Source organism: Alligator sinensis, unplaced genomic scaffold (assembly GCF_000455745.1).
Source record: "Alligator sinensis unplaced genomic scaffold, ASM45574v1 scaffold59_1, whole genome shotgun sequence".
Classification (NCBI taxonomy): domain Eukaryota; kingdom Metazoa; phylum Chordata; order Crocodylia; family Alligatoridae; genus Alligator; species Alligator sinensis.
The window spans coordinates 2,229,288-2,239,935 of NW_005841878.1; the positions used below are offsets into that span (position 1 = coordinate 2,229,288).

Here is a 10,648-nt window from a genome sequence, read left to right on the forward strand (position 1 = left end):
TATGGACTGTGTTTATGTCAGTGTTTGAGGACTGACTGATGTAGAAGGATGCCTGTGGGAGAGGCATGCCCTTAGAATAAAGGACTATTGTGTTTTAAAGTCTTTGTGAGCTAACCTGCTACAGTTACCCAGAATGGAGGATCTATTTACCTCATTAGCTAGTGTTAAAGAATTTAGTATTATACCAACCTAGCTTTTTACAAATGAAGACAGTGACAAGAAATACCTGAAAACACACAGAAGTGCTTGTTTCATTGTAATGAGCTAGCATTTGGAATATTCTCTGTACCTGCTCTTTGGCAGTGAGCCATGGACCAAATAAGACTGGTATTCCCAGCATTCAATGTTACATGGTGTAAAAGTGAGCTTAATGCTCCTGTTTCTTTCAGAGGAAAAAAGCTGTAGGGAGAACTCAGTCCACAGTCAGGAGAGACACTTGACCACAAATGGCCAGGCTTAGGCTGTATATAAGCCCAGGTCCTGATCTGGGCAGGGAGTTTGGTCCTGGAGGCTGATGTGAGAAGAGCTCCTGAGCAGACTGCAAAGAGAGACTCCTAACTGACATCTAGAAAGCCTGTAGATAATACAGCCCTAGGGCTAGGGTAACACCAGTGGTCTAGGGTGGGACTAAAGTTTTGCATCCCTATGATGCTATAATTGGTCTTATACCAGGCAAAGAGACTAAGACACAATTATCCTAAACTAAAAGCAAGTTTATTGAACCCTAACAGATACAATTCTAATTAAAATTGGAGTAGCAGTTAAAAATGTTAGGTTTGTAGCTAGTCAAGGCAGATGCTCACCACCCCGAAATATTGTAAACGCAGCTTTACTGGTTGATCAGGCCTTGAAATCTTGTCCGGGTCTCCTGGTTCCTACGTCTGATGTTAAGACAGGATCTTGGACTGATGACAGGATCTCTTCAGGCTTTCTTCAGAGTGTTCTGAGTAGGGGTTCCAATTCCTGTCGTTTATATACCTTATCATTACTGTGTTATCATTAATACACCAACATAAGCTCTTTCCTACAATACATATTAATAAGCCTATTTCTGCTTGCCGTATATGATTATCTGTAACTGGAATTTTCTAGTAGCTGATACCTTTTTATTCTTAGGTTAGTTTTGCTATTGCTAAATTTCCCTTTTCTCCCAAGCCAAATTCCTTATTTTAGTTGGCCCAATTCCTGTTTTGATTTTGGTCATCCAACCAGGGTATTCCAAGATCTTTCCCTTTGCCAAGGATGGGTCACAGTCAGGGTGAACTGTCTGTCAAATCTCTGCTGGGTTGCAGCTGATTGCAGTTAAGAATAAGTGTGCAGCAAATACATACATCGGTGTCTTGCCAAGCGCTGGTACTATTAAGCTGAGCCCAGAAGCCTCTGCTACCCAACAAAGGGGAGGTGGAAATCTCAGAAATTGGTGGTTCAGGGGGAACTATGGGGAGGAGGAGGTCCCAGCAGGGCCAGGAGCAGAGCAAGAGGCCTGGGAGTAAGGCCAAAGAAGGGGTTAGAGTAGGGGTAGGCAACATTTTTTGGCCGGAGTGCCAAAAAACCCACAATGTCTACCTTGAAAGGTGCCGGAGTGCTGACATGCTGGAGCCCGGAGCAGCTGTTTGCAGTCTCCCACCTGCAGGTGGCCCAGGGAGCCTGGTCTGCTTGCAGCAGGGCTTGCAGCCTCCTAGCCACCTGCTGGGAGCAGCCTGGGCTCTGTGGCTGGCAGCAGCTGCTTAGAGCCCGGGCTGGTAGTGGTGTGCCGAGCAAAATGGCCTTGCGTGCTATGCTTGGCATGCATGCTGGGGGTTGCTGACCCTGGTTTAGAGAGTCCAGGACAGGGATGGGAAATTGCTTTGGGCTGAGGGCCTCTTACTGAGTTTTGGCAAGCCATCAAGAGCCACATGCCAGGCAGCCAGGGACAGCTGCATATTGATTTTCTAATTTTTTTAGGGGACCTGTGGGCCGGTTAGAATGGCCTGGAAGACTGCATCTGGCCCACAGGCTGCATTTTGACCACCCCTGGTCCAGGACCTAGAAGTGGCCAAGATGGATGGGGCTGCAGAGCACAGTGCCCAAAGAGAGGCATAGAAGAGGCTCAAGAGCCCAGGTGCCAAGGAGAGGCTGAGATGGATGGGGCTAGAGAGCCCAGGGTGGGACCAAGACTGATGTGGAGCTCTGGGCCAGCTGGTGTGGATGACTGGCTAGATCAAGAGGAAGTTAAAAGCTCCCAGAGAGATGATGCTAGGGAGGGAGGGAAGTTAAGAAGAAAAGCAACAATAAAGCACTGTGGTGAAACCCTTGACCTGGACAGAAGAGGAGGGGGAGAGGGGGCATTGTTGATATTTTGCTATTTTGTTTAGTCTGAGATGGGTGTAATGAGCATTAAAGTGCACATGTCTTGGAGAGGAGTGCTCCATGCTGGACACAGTGTAGATCGAAGCAGCAGAGGTTTGTCCCTTCTAAAGCACGATAGAGAGCAGTGCATTTTGTCCCTCTGGGGATGCTCTACTAAGGGCAAAAGACAACCTGCCTCAGTGGGGACATCTTGAAAGAGGGAAGCCATGGGTAAGAGGCTTGCAAACAAAATGATCCATCAGCAAGCCCGGAAAAAATCCCAGATTCCTGACTGGCTGGGAGAGCTCCTTTAAACAGAGGTATTTCCTGCCTCGGGGCGGGGGGAAAGGGGAGAGAAGGGCATGCGTTGGAAGACAGCAGAGGGAGTCATGCAGTGGCGGATCCATCCCCTCAGACAAACTGGAGCTCGCAAGGGGACCTCCAGAGGACCAGGGAGTGCTCAGCCTGGAAGAACCAAGCCTGGCGGTGGGGTCAGATGGTGGGGGGTTGCAAGCACAGACTGGCGGTCAGCGACCACCTGCAGATGCCGCTGGCAACATTGTCAATGGCCGGTGACAATTGGGGACCGCCTGCAGTCAGTGCCAGCCGTCAGTGTCGGGCTGGGTGGGGGTGGTGAGAAGCGACCACCTGCAGGCACTGCCAGCAGTTTTGGTGGCACTTTTTGCAGGGGGTGCACCACCAAGCTCAGGGGGTGCACGTGCACCTGCGTGCACCCCCTATGCGTTGCCAATGACTTGTAGTTAGAGGGATTTATGCTTCCCTGTGTGACATGCTCTCTCAGGAACTACAAGTCCCTTGTGCATATAGATGGGGAGGGGAGGGACAAAGCACCATATAAACGGGGACATTGATCCCAGGGACAGTGGAAACCACAGTGTTGCTGGTAGGATTTACAGGCCCAAAAGTGAGTAATGAGCTAGGCCTGGTGGTCTAAACATTGCACAGAGAAGAACCGAAACAGGGATAGGGCTACTGCCTGGAAGGAAAGGACATTTCCTTCTCACACCAACACTGACACCATGTCTGGCTAGAAATACGAATCAGGCAGCCAGAAATGTAAGGAGGTAAAACAAAGGGAACTAAACGAAGCTAAAGGACACCAATCAATCCTCCGGTTTTTCAAAACAGACAAGGCCTTTCTGCAGTCTGGCTCAGGCAATATACTAACTAGGGAAGTAGATGAACAAAAGCAAGATGGAAATGATTTTAATATAGAGACTGTGTCTGTGGCAACTGATGATGAAGAAAAGCTGCCAGATGCATCACATGACTCCAGTCTAATGCTTTCAAAAGACAGTCGGGTAATATCAACATTAGCAGTTCACCACTACATTCAGAAGAAGGCTTACAAAAAACAGGAGAATGTAGTACTACACTATCTGATTCATGCTTTTTCAAAGACCCAGGCATGTGGCCTAAACTGATAACAGATTCTGTCCGTCAAAAATTTGTTCTATCTGGTGTCCTCACTTTTGAAGAAATGTGGAAGTTAGCAAAGTCAATTCCAAAAGCTCTTGATGGGTATAAGTTTCCTGAATTTCCTCTCAAATGTAAGACTTGCAATGAAGAACAGCTACCAAGAGACTGGCTTGTTTGGAGTCCTACCAATCAAGCACTGCATTGCTTTCCATGTCGGTTACTTTCTGAAGGGAGATGAAAACAATGCAGTATGCTGGCAAAAAGTGAAGGGTATTCACCAAATGTGGAAAACATTGCAAAAGCTATATAATAAACTTCCTGAATATGAAAAGAGCATAGAACATAAAACTTGCTACTGCCAGCGGAAGGAATTACAGCAGTCATTGTCAGGTGGACATGGAGTGGACAGTGAGGTTCAAACAGTGGCGATGCATAGGGGGTGCATGTGCACCCCCTGAGAGTGCTGGTGCACCCCCTCACAGCCAGCGCTCCCCACTTAGGCGACTGGCTTCCCCCTGTGAGCGCCAGCCAGGGAGATGGTTGCTGACTGGCTGCTGGGGAGGCACATGCCAGTCGCCCATGGGTTCAAAAACAAATATTAACAGAAACAGCAAGATGAAAAGAAATATTGGAAAGATTGTTGGATGTTACCTTATATCTTGCTTCAAGAGGTTTAGCATTCCAAGGACATCAGACTGCTGGGGTGGGGGCTAGCAGCTGATCACCGAGCCAGCCACAAAACCAGAAGTGTACTTCCAGCGGCACTTCCAGTTTCGCAGCTGTGCACCCCCTGGAAGCTCCAGCCGATCTCCGGGGGTGCACGTGCACCCATGTGCACCCCCTATGCATGGCCAATGGTTGGCTAGCTTCTGGCACAAGGTTTTTTCAAGTATTGATGACATAAAAAAGATTTTACAAGCCAGGAGAATCTCTCTTGAATCAGAGGCAGCTCTTGTTGCTGGTATTATTGAAGAAGTAAAACAACTTAGAGATCAGTGGCCCAAAATTCTACAGGGAGCATGTCTTGTAGCAGAAGGCATGGGAATTTTGCCACAATTACCAAAAAAGAGAGGCAAGAAGTGGAAAAGATTTCATGATGACAGCTGAGGAGTCATGTTCTACCATCTCTGAAAATGATCCAGAATCTTTATTCAGAAGGAATGTTCTTGATGCAACTTTGGACAACATTATCTATGGATTGGAGCGCAGATTCAAACCAACCAATGATAATTGTTTTACATTCCGTTCATTCCTAAAATATGCGACACCACAGCCTGAGGAACTGGACGAAGCTTCTAAGTGTCTACTTCACAGGTATCCTACAGATCTTTCTGAGAATTTTCCTTGTGAAATGTTGCATCTGAAAAAAATCTTCAAATCTACTTTTGGAAAAGAGTATGAACTACCCCCACTTACCTTATTAAATGAGATTTACGAAAAACAACTGCAACTAATTTTCAGTGAAGTGTGCATAGCCATACGGTTCTTTTGCACACTGCCAGTGACAGTAGCAGAAGCTGAAAGAAGTTTCAGCAAGCTAGCACTCATCAAAAACTGCACGTGTTCGACTATGGGACAAGAGTGGTTAAGCCACCTTGCTATTTTGTTTGAGTGTGAACTTCCAAGAGAAATTGACTTTGGGGAGAGAATTCATGATTTTGCAATGAAAAAGGCCAGAAAAATAAAGCTTTAAAGTGAATTGGTCTATTTCTAAAATGTTTGCAGCCATGTTGGTCTACTAGAACAAAACAATCAAAACATCAACTAGATAATACCATTATTAAGACCAACAACCAAAAAGTTACAAACTAGTCAGCAATGTAGAATGTAATTTCAGAATTAAAATAGAAAATTTTCTTTCATGATTCATGAGATTTTATGCATGTGGGATGGTGTGTGTGTGCGGAGGGGGGGTGGAGGGGGGCCGCCTTACAAGTTTGTACTGGACCCAAAGAAATGATGCTTGGGCCCTGGAAGCAATAGGTAGGACTACTGAAGTGAAACTAGAAATAATCATTGCATTTTATGACACAAACAGAACCCTTGTAAGTGACAAATGCCAAGATCTAACAGAAAAAAAATGATAGAGCTGGTGAAAGTGTATCAACATTAGGATGCGTGGATGAATATATTCATGCAAACAATTTCTAGCTTTCTGTGCTTACCACCCCCCCCGCAAAAAAAACCCCAAAACCAAAAAAACAAACCTAAATGTACGTGAAGGTTGACAAGACAACTGTAACAAGCACGACTGGTTATTCCTATGAAACTTGGATCATGCATACTCTGAGAATAATAAGGCTTTTGAAAACACCCTGTGAAAAGTGTGACGGGACGGGATTGAAACACAAATAAGGGAAGAAGCAAAACAATGTTATGGTTGTGCTGGTGTGACGGGCTAGCTGGCAGTGACTTAGCCCAGGGGTTTTGAAAGGGCAAAAGATGATTGGAGGACTTGGGATTCCCTTTCCTCACCAATCTGGTAATGATTTGGCCCAGGGGTTTTGAAGGGGTAAAAGATGATTGGAGGACTTTGGATTCTTTCCTCACCAATCTGGTAATGATTTGGCCCAGGGGTTTTGAAGGGGTAAAAGAATGGGTCACCTGGAAGGGGATAAAAGGGGCAGCATGGCTGACTCAGGAGAGACCAGCGAGGGACCACGAGGAAGGAGCTTCAAAGAGCTGGCAAGAGCTGGGCCAGGGGGGTGGAAGCAGTTGCCCCAGAAGAGCCTGAAGGAGCAGGACCTGCAGGCAGCAGTTGGACCCTCAGCAACACGGCATGTGGCCAGCAGGAGAGGCTTCCTGCTGGGCTCCAGGATCCCCTACGAGAGGCTGTGGCCAGCAGGACAGGCTTTCCCGCTCCAGCAAGGATCTGAGCAGCAACCTGAGAGGTTCCCAGCTCTGCTTCCAGCTCCTCCAGTCAGAGGCCAGGCAGCTCCACGTGAGGCTGGGGCTCCAGGAAGGTCAAGACCCCTAGCAGCTTGGAGCAGTACTAGCACTGGTGGCTGTGTGGCAGCATTTCTGCCTACCACCTGCAAAATCTGAGTTTAAGTCCCAGCTTTGGTGACTTGGGGTGAGTGAGCTAACAAGGAGAAATTCCTCTTGCAGTGGAAAGGGACCGTTGTGTTTTCCCCCTTTCTCCCCTTCCAGGTACCTAGGCCCTATATTTTCTTGTCCTTTGACATTTTGTATTTTGTGCCTTTTTATATTTCCCCCAACCAGTATTGTTTGCTCTGCTGTTTGTGTTTTATATTTTGTTAACCCTGTCTTTTGTCAATGATTGTGAGTGTCTAACCTTTGTTGAATCCTGCCCCCTTGGGGCATTGTAGTGTCCACTATACCCCCTGATTATGCCTGTTATGTTCCCAGTATTGTTCTCTCATTAAAAGGTATATCATTAAGTCCCCAGTGGTGGTCTGGCTCTGCTCTAAAGGGGGAGGAGAGTCCCTACACCTCCCACAGCGCTTGTGCACCTGCTTTAATCCCTTCAGTTGGAGAGGGGGTACCTTTTGGAGTACTGCCCAGGTTACACTAGTAAATACAACATGTACCTAAACATGCTCCATCCCCAATAACCCTTTTCTATGGTAGAAAATTTAACATAAACTATGCTGGACTACTGTGGGTCATTGTAATTGATAGCCATTCTAAATGCCCTCATATAAGCTACATTTTTAGCCTTTTTCAAAAGAGGGAATATTATCAGTCATGTAGTATCCTTAGCATCTTGCTGCAAGATGGAAAGGCTTTCCAGAGACTCAAGCAACAATTCATGTTCTGGCTCCAAATAAAGCTAGCTTGAAATCTTGGACTGTAAATTGCCTATTAGCTTTTAGGGAAGCAGTCCACCCTACTATAGATCATGTCAGCAATGTTGTTTGTAATTTCAAGTCAAACCTAAACTTATCTACAGAGAGAGATTCTTAAGAAAGAGCACAATCCAATAGTCACAAATAGTCATGTTGTGGGTTTTTGTTTTGTTTTGGTTAGTTTTCATAAGAGAGAAAAAAATCTTACTACAACTACTGAAATATTTCAGGGAAACCTGGAACACTACTTCATACACAGTTCTTGGTCTTGTCCAGTGCAATTTATAGTGAACATGTTAGGGAGATGACATATAAGCCACTTTAAAGCAGAAATTCAGCAGTCCTTAAAGTAAAAATAGTATTTGATACAACTGTAGTAACTCACTTATGGCAGTACCAGTGAGTTTCATAATACTGTTTGTACAGTAAGTGATCCTGATGCTCCAGAACAGGAAAAGGTTGCTAATACAGCAACACCAGACAATAAAACACTGATCCAGATGCTTTGGTGATGGCTACAAGACATTCTCTCCAGAAAAAAACACGATCCATTTTTCAGCTTTCATTTTTAATATGGTGTATCTTTAATGATATAGTGCATTTGTGACTTTTAAAAAATTGTCCTGTTACATTAGAGTAAGAGGAGTAGATCATGAATGCCTCATTGTTAAGATCACTTGCAGCAGTATTTCTCAACCCATGGGTTGCAACTGAAAAGTGTTGGGAACAAACTTTAAAAATGGTTCAACAAACTTTTAAGAAACAGACTCTCCTTTAAAAGAGAAAAAGTGGGAAATGGTGGCTTTTCCTTTGCAAGCTGGCACATCTCCAGCCTGCAAGGGGCTGCTTGGGGCCTCCCCCTGCCCCACACACTGGGGGGCTGGGCCTGGGGGCAGTGGGTCGGGAATAAGGGGCACTGGGTCAGGAGTGTACATTGATGTTTACAGATCGGTTCTGGTACAAAAAAGGTTGAGAACCACTGACTTACAGTACAAATAGGATTATGTAACTTGCTGGTACTATGATAATTGGTTGCTGCAGCTGTATTACATGCATGGTATTTTCACTGGCAGTTCTGCTGAACTTTTGCTTACCATTGGCTTATTTGCCATGTCCACTTATATTGAAATTGGGCAGTATCTTTTTAAATATTTTGCAAGCATCTTAATAGTCCTGAGTATTCTTTGTTCAGAAACCTACTGAAACAGCAGTATATATTTGTAGCTAGGTCTTGCCTGTTATTTAAAGAGCAAAACCCACAAACCTTATGAAACCTGAAACTTTCCAAAGTCTTCATGCTCAACATCTGAATTTTGTTGAAATGGATTTACAAACTTTCTGGTAGTATTTAATGAGTTACTTCATACTTGGACAGTATGGGCCAATACCTAGACTGTGATCTGATCAGTCTCTTACTCACATTAGGTTATATACAATTTTTGTTTGTGTTTTTGTCTTCATGCTCCTGTACTTGCAAGAGAGAGCTGCACTGAATGTAAAAGGCAATTATTTATTCACCACCACCTTGTCATTACAATGGAGAGTGGTGTGCTCTCGTTCATATAGGGAAGGAAGAATCTAGAATATATAATTAAGATTACTCTTACATTTTTCAGTAAGTTCCTATGTAGAAATGTATCTTTTTCCCCCTTGTACATTCATGGAGTATAAATAAGTGCAATAGAACATTCAGGTATTTCAAGACTTGTTATCAAATCCCTCCTCAGGCTTCTCTTCATATGCCCTTGCTGCAAAGAAGGCTAACAGCATACTGGACAGCGTTAGCAGAAGCATTGCCAGAAGACTGAGTGAAGTGATTCTTTCCCTCCATTTGGTACTGGTGAGGCCACATCTGGAGTATTATGTCCAGTTTTGGGCCTCCCACTAGAGAGGATGTGGACAAATTAGAGACAGTCCAGTGGAGGGCAACGAAAATGGTTACGGGGCTGGGGAATATGACTTATGAAGAGAGGCTGAAGGAACTGGGATTATTTAGCCTGTAGATGAGAAGACTGAGAGGGGATTTAATATCAGCCTTCAACTAGCTGAAGGGTGGAGCTAGACTGTTTTCAGGGGTGGCAGATGACGGAACAAGGAGCAATGGGCTCAAGTTGCAGCAAGGGCAGTTTAGGTTAAAAGTTAGGAAAAACTTTCTCACTAGGGGGGTAGCAAAGCACTGGAACAGGTTACCTAGAAGGGTGGTGGATTCTCCATCTTTGGAGGTTTTTAGGACCAGCCTACACAAAGCCCTGCCTGGGTGATCTAGTTGGAGATGGTCTTGCTTTGTGCAGGGAGTTGGACTAGATCAGGGGTTCCCAATCTTTTTAGGCTGAGGACTGTCACAATCCAAGGGTGTGATTTTGTGTGCGCGCGCTTCGGCACTGCTAAATTATTTCCTGCCAAGAGGAGCTTTCTTTGCAAGGTGCATTTCTCAGTTGCAAAGAGAAAACCCCGGTGCAAAGAAGTTCCCGCCACCCACATGCAAATTTGTGTCCCACTACTGGCCAGTTCTAAATTATTCCCACGTGGCGGCTAGAGATTGGCTTGCTAGCCGTATAAGAGGCTTGAGCGATTTCCGCCCAAGTTGGAGGACTCCACAACCATCTGGAGGAGGAGGACTTCACGTTTCATGAAGAACTCTAAGCTCTGCGGAGCCTAACGGACCCAGAGTGTACCTTAAGAAGGCTATAGGGGTCTGATCAACCTCTGGCCTCTCCCCGTCGCCGAACGATCCCTCGATGAACCCCTTCCCCGTGCACAAGTTCCACGAAGCCTAGCAAACTTCGTGTGAGTGTATCCAGAGCTCTTCTCCGAGTTGTTTTCTTCGGTTGACACAATGGGCTCGCGGTTTTAGAGCCTTCAACCGGATTGGGCTAGAGTTCGCAAGATTAGAACTCTTGTCCGCTCTTCTTTCCTATCTGTAACTGCAACTCAAGCAAGTTTTCCTGCCTGCACCACGACCATCTACGGTGTAAGTAAAATAATCTTTAATCAACCGCTACGCGTCCGTGCCTAATTCTAGTCCGCCGGCCTGCATTCCCCGACCCGCGTGCCAGGGCTGCTGGCTGCAG

The 10,648-nt window shown here is 45.6% G+C and overlaps 1 long non-coding RNA gene across 1 annotated transcript in view; it reads right to left on the minus strand.

The window, feature by feature from the left end:
- Positions 1-730: 730 nt before the first annotated feature.
- Positions 731-10,648, minus strand: part of LOC112549175 — a 22,251-nt gene continuing 12,333 nt past the window's right edge. The window contains exon 3 of the long non-coding RNA XR_003092513.1: positions 731-963. This is a non-coding gene — a long non-coding RNA (uncharacterized LOC112549175). The remainder of the gene's footprint in view (positions 964-10,648) is intronic.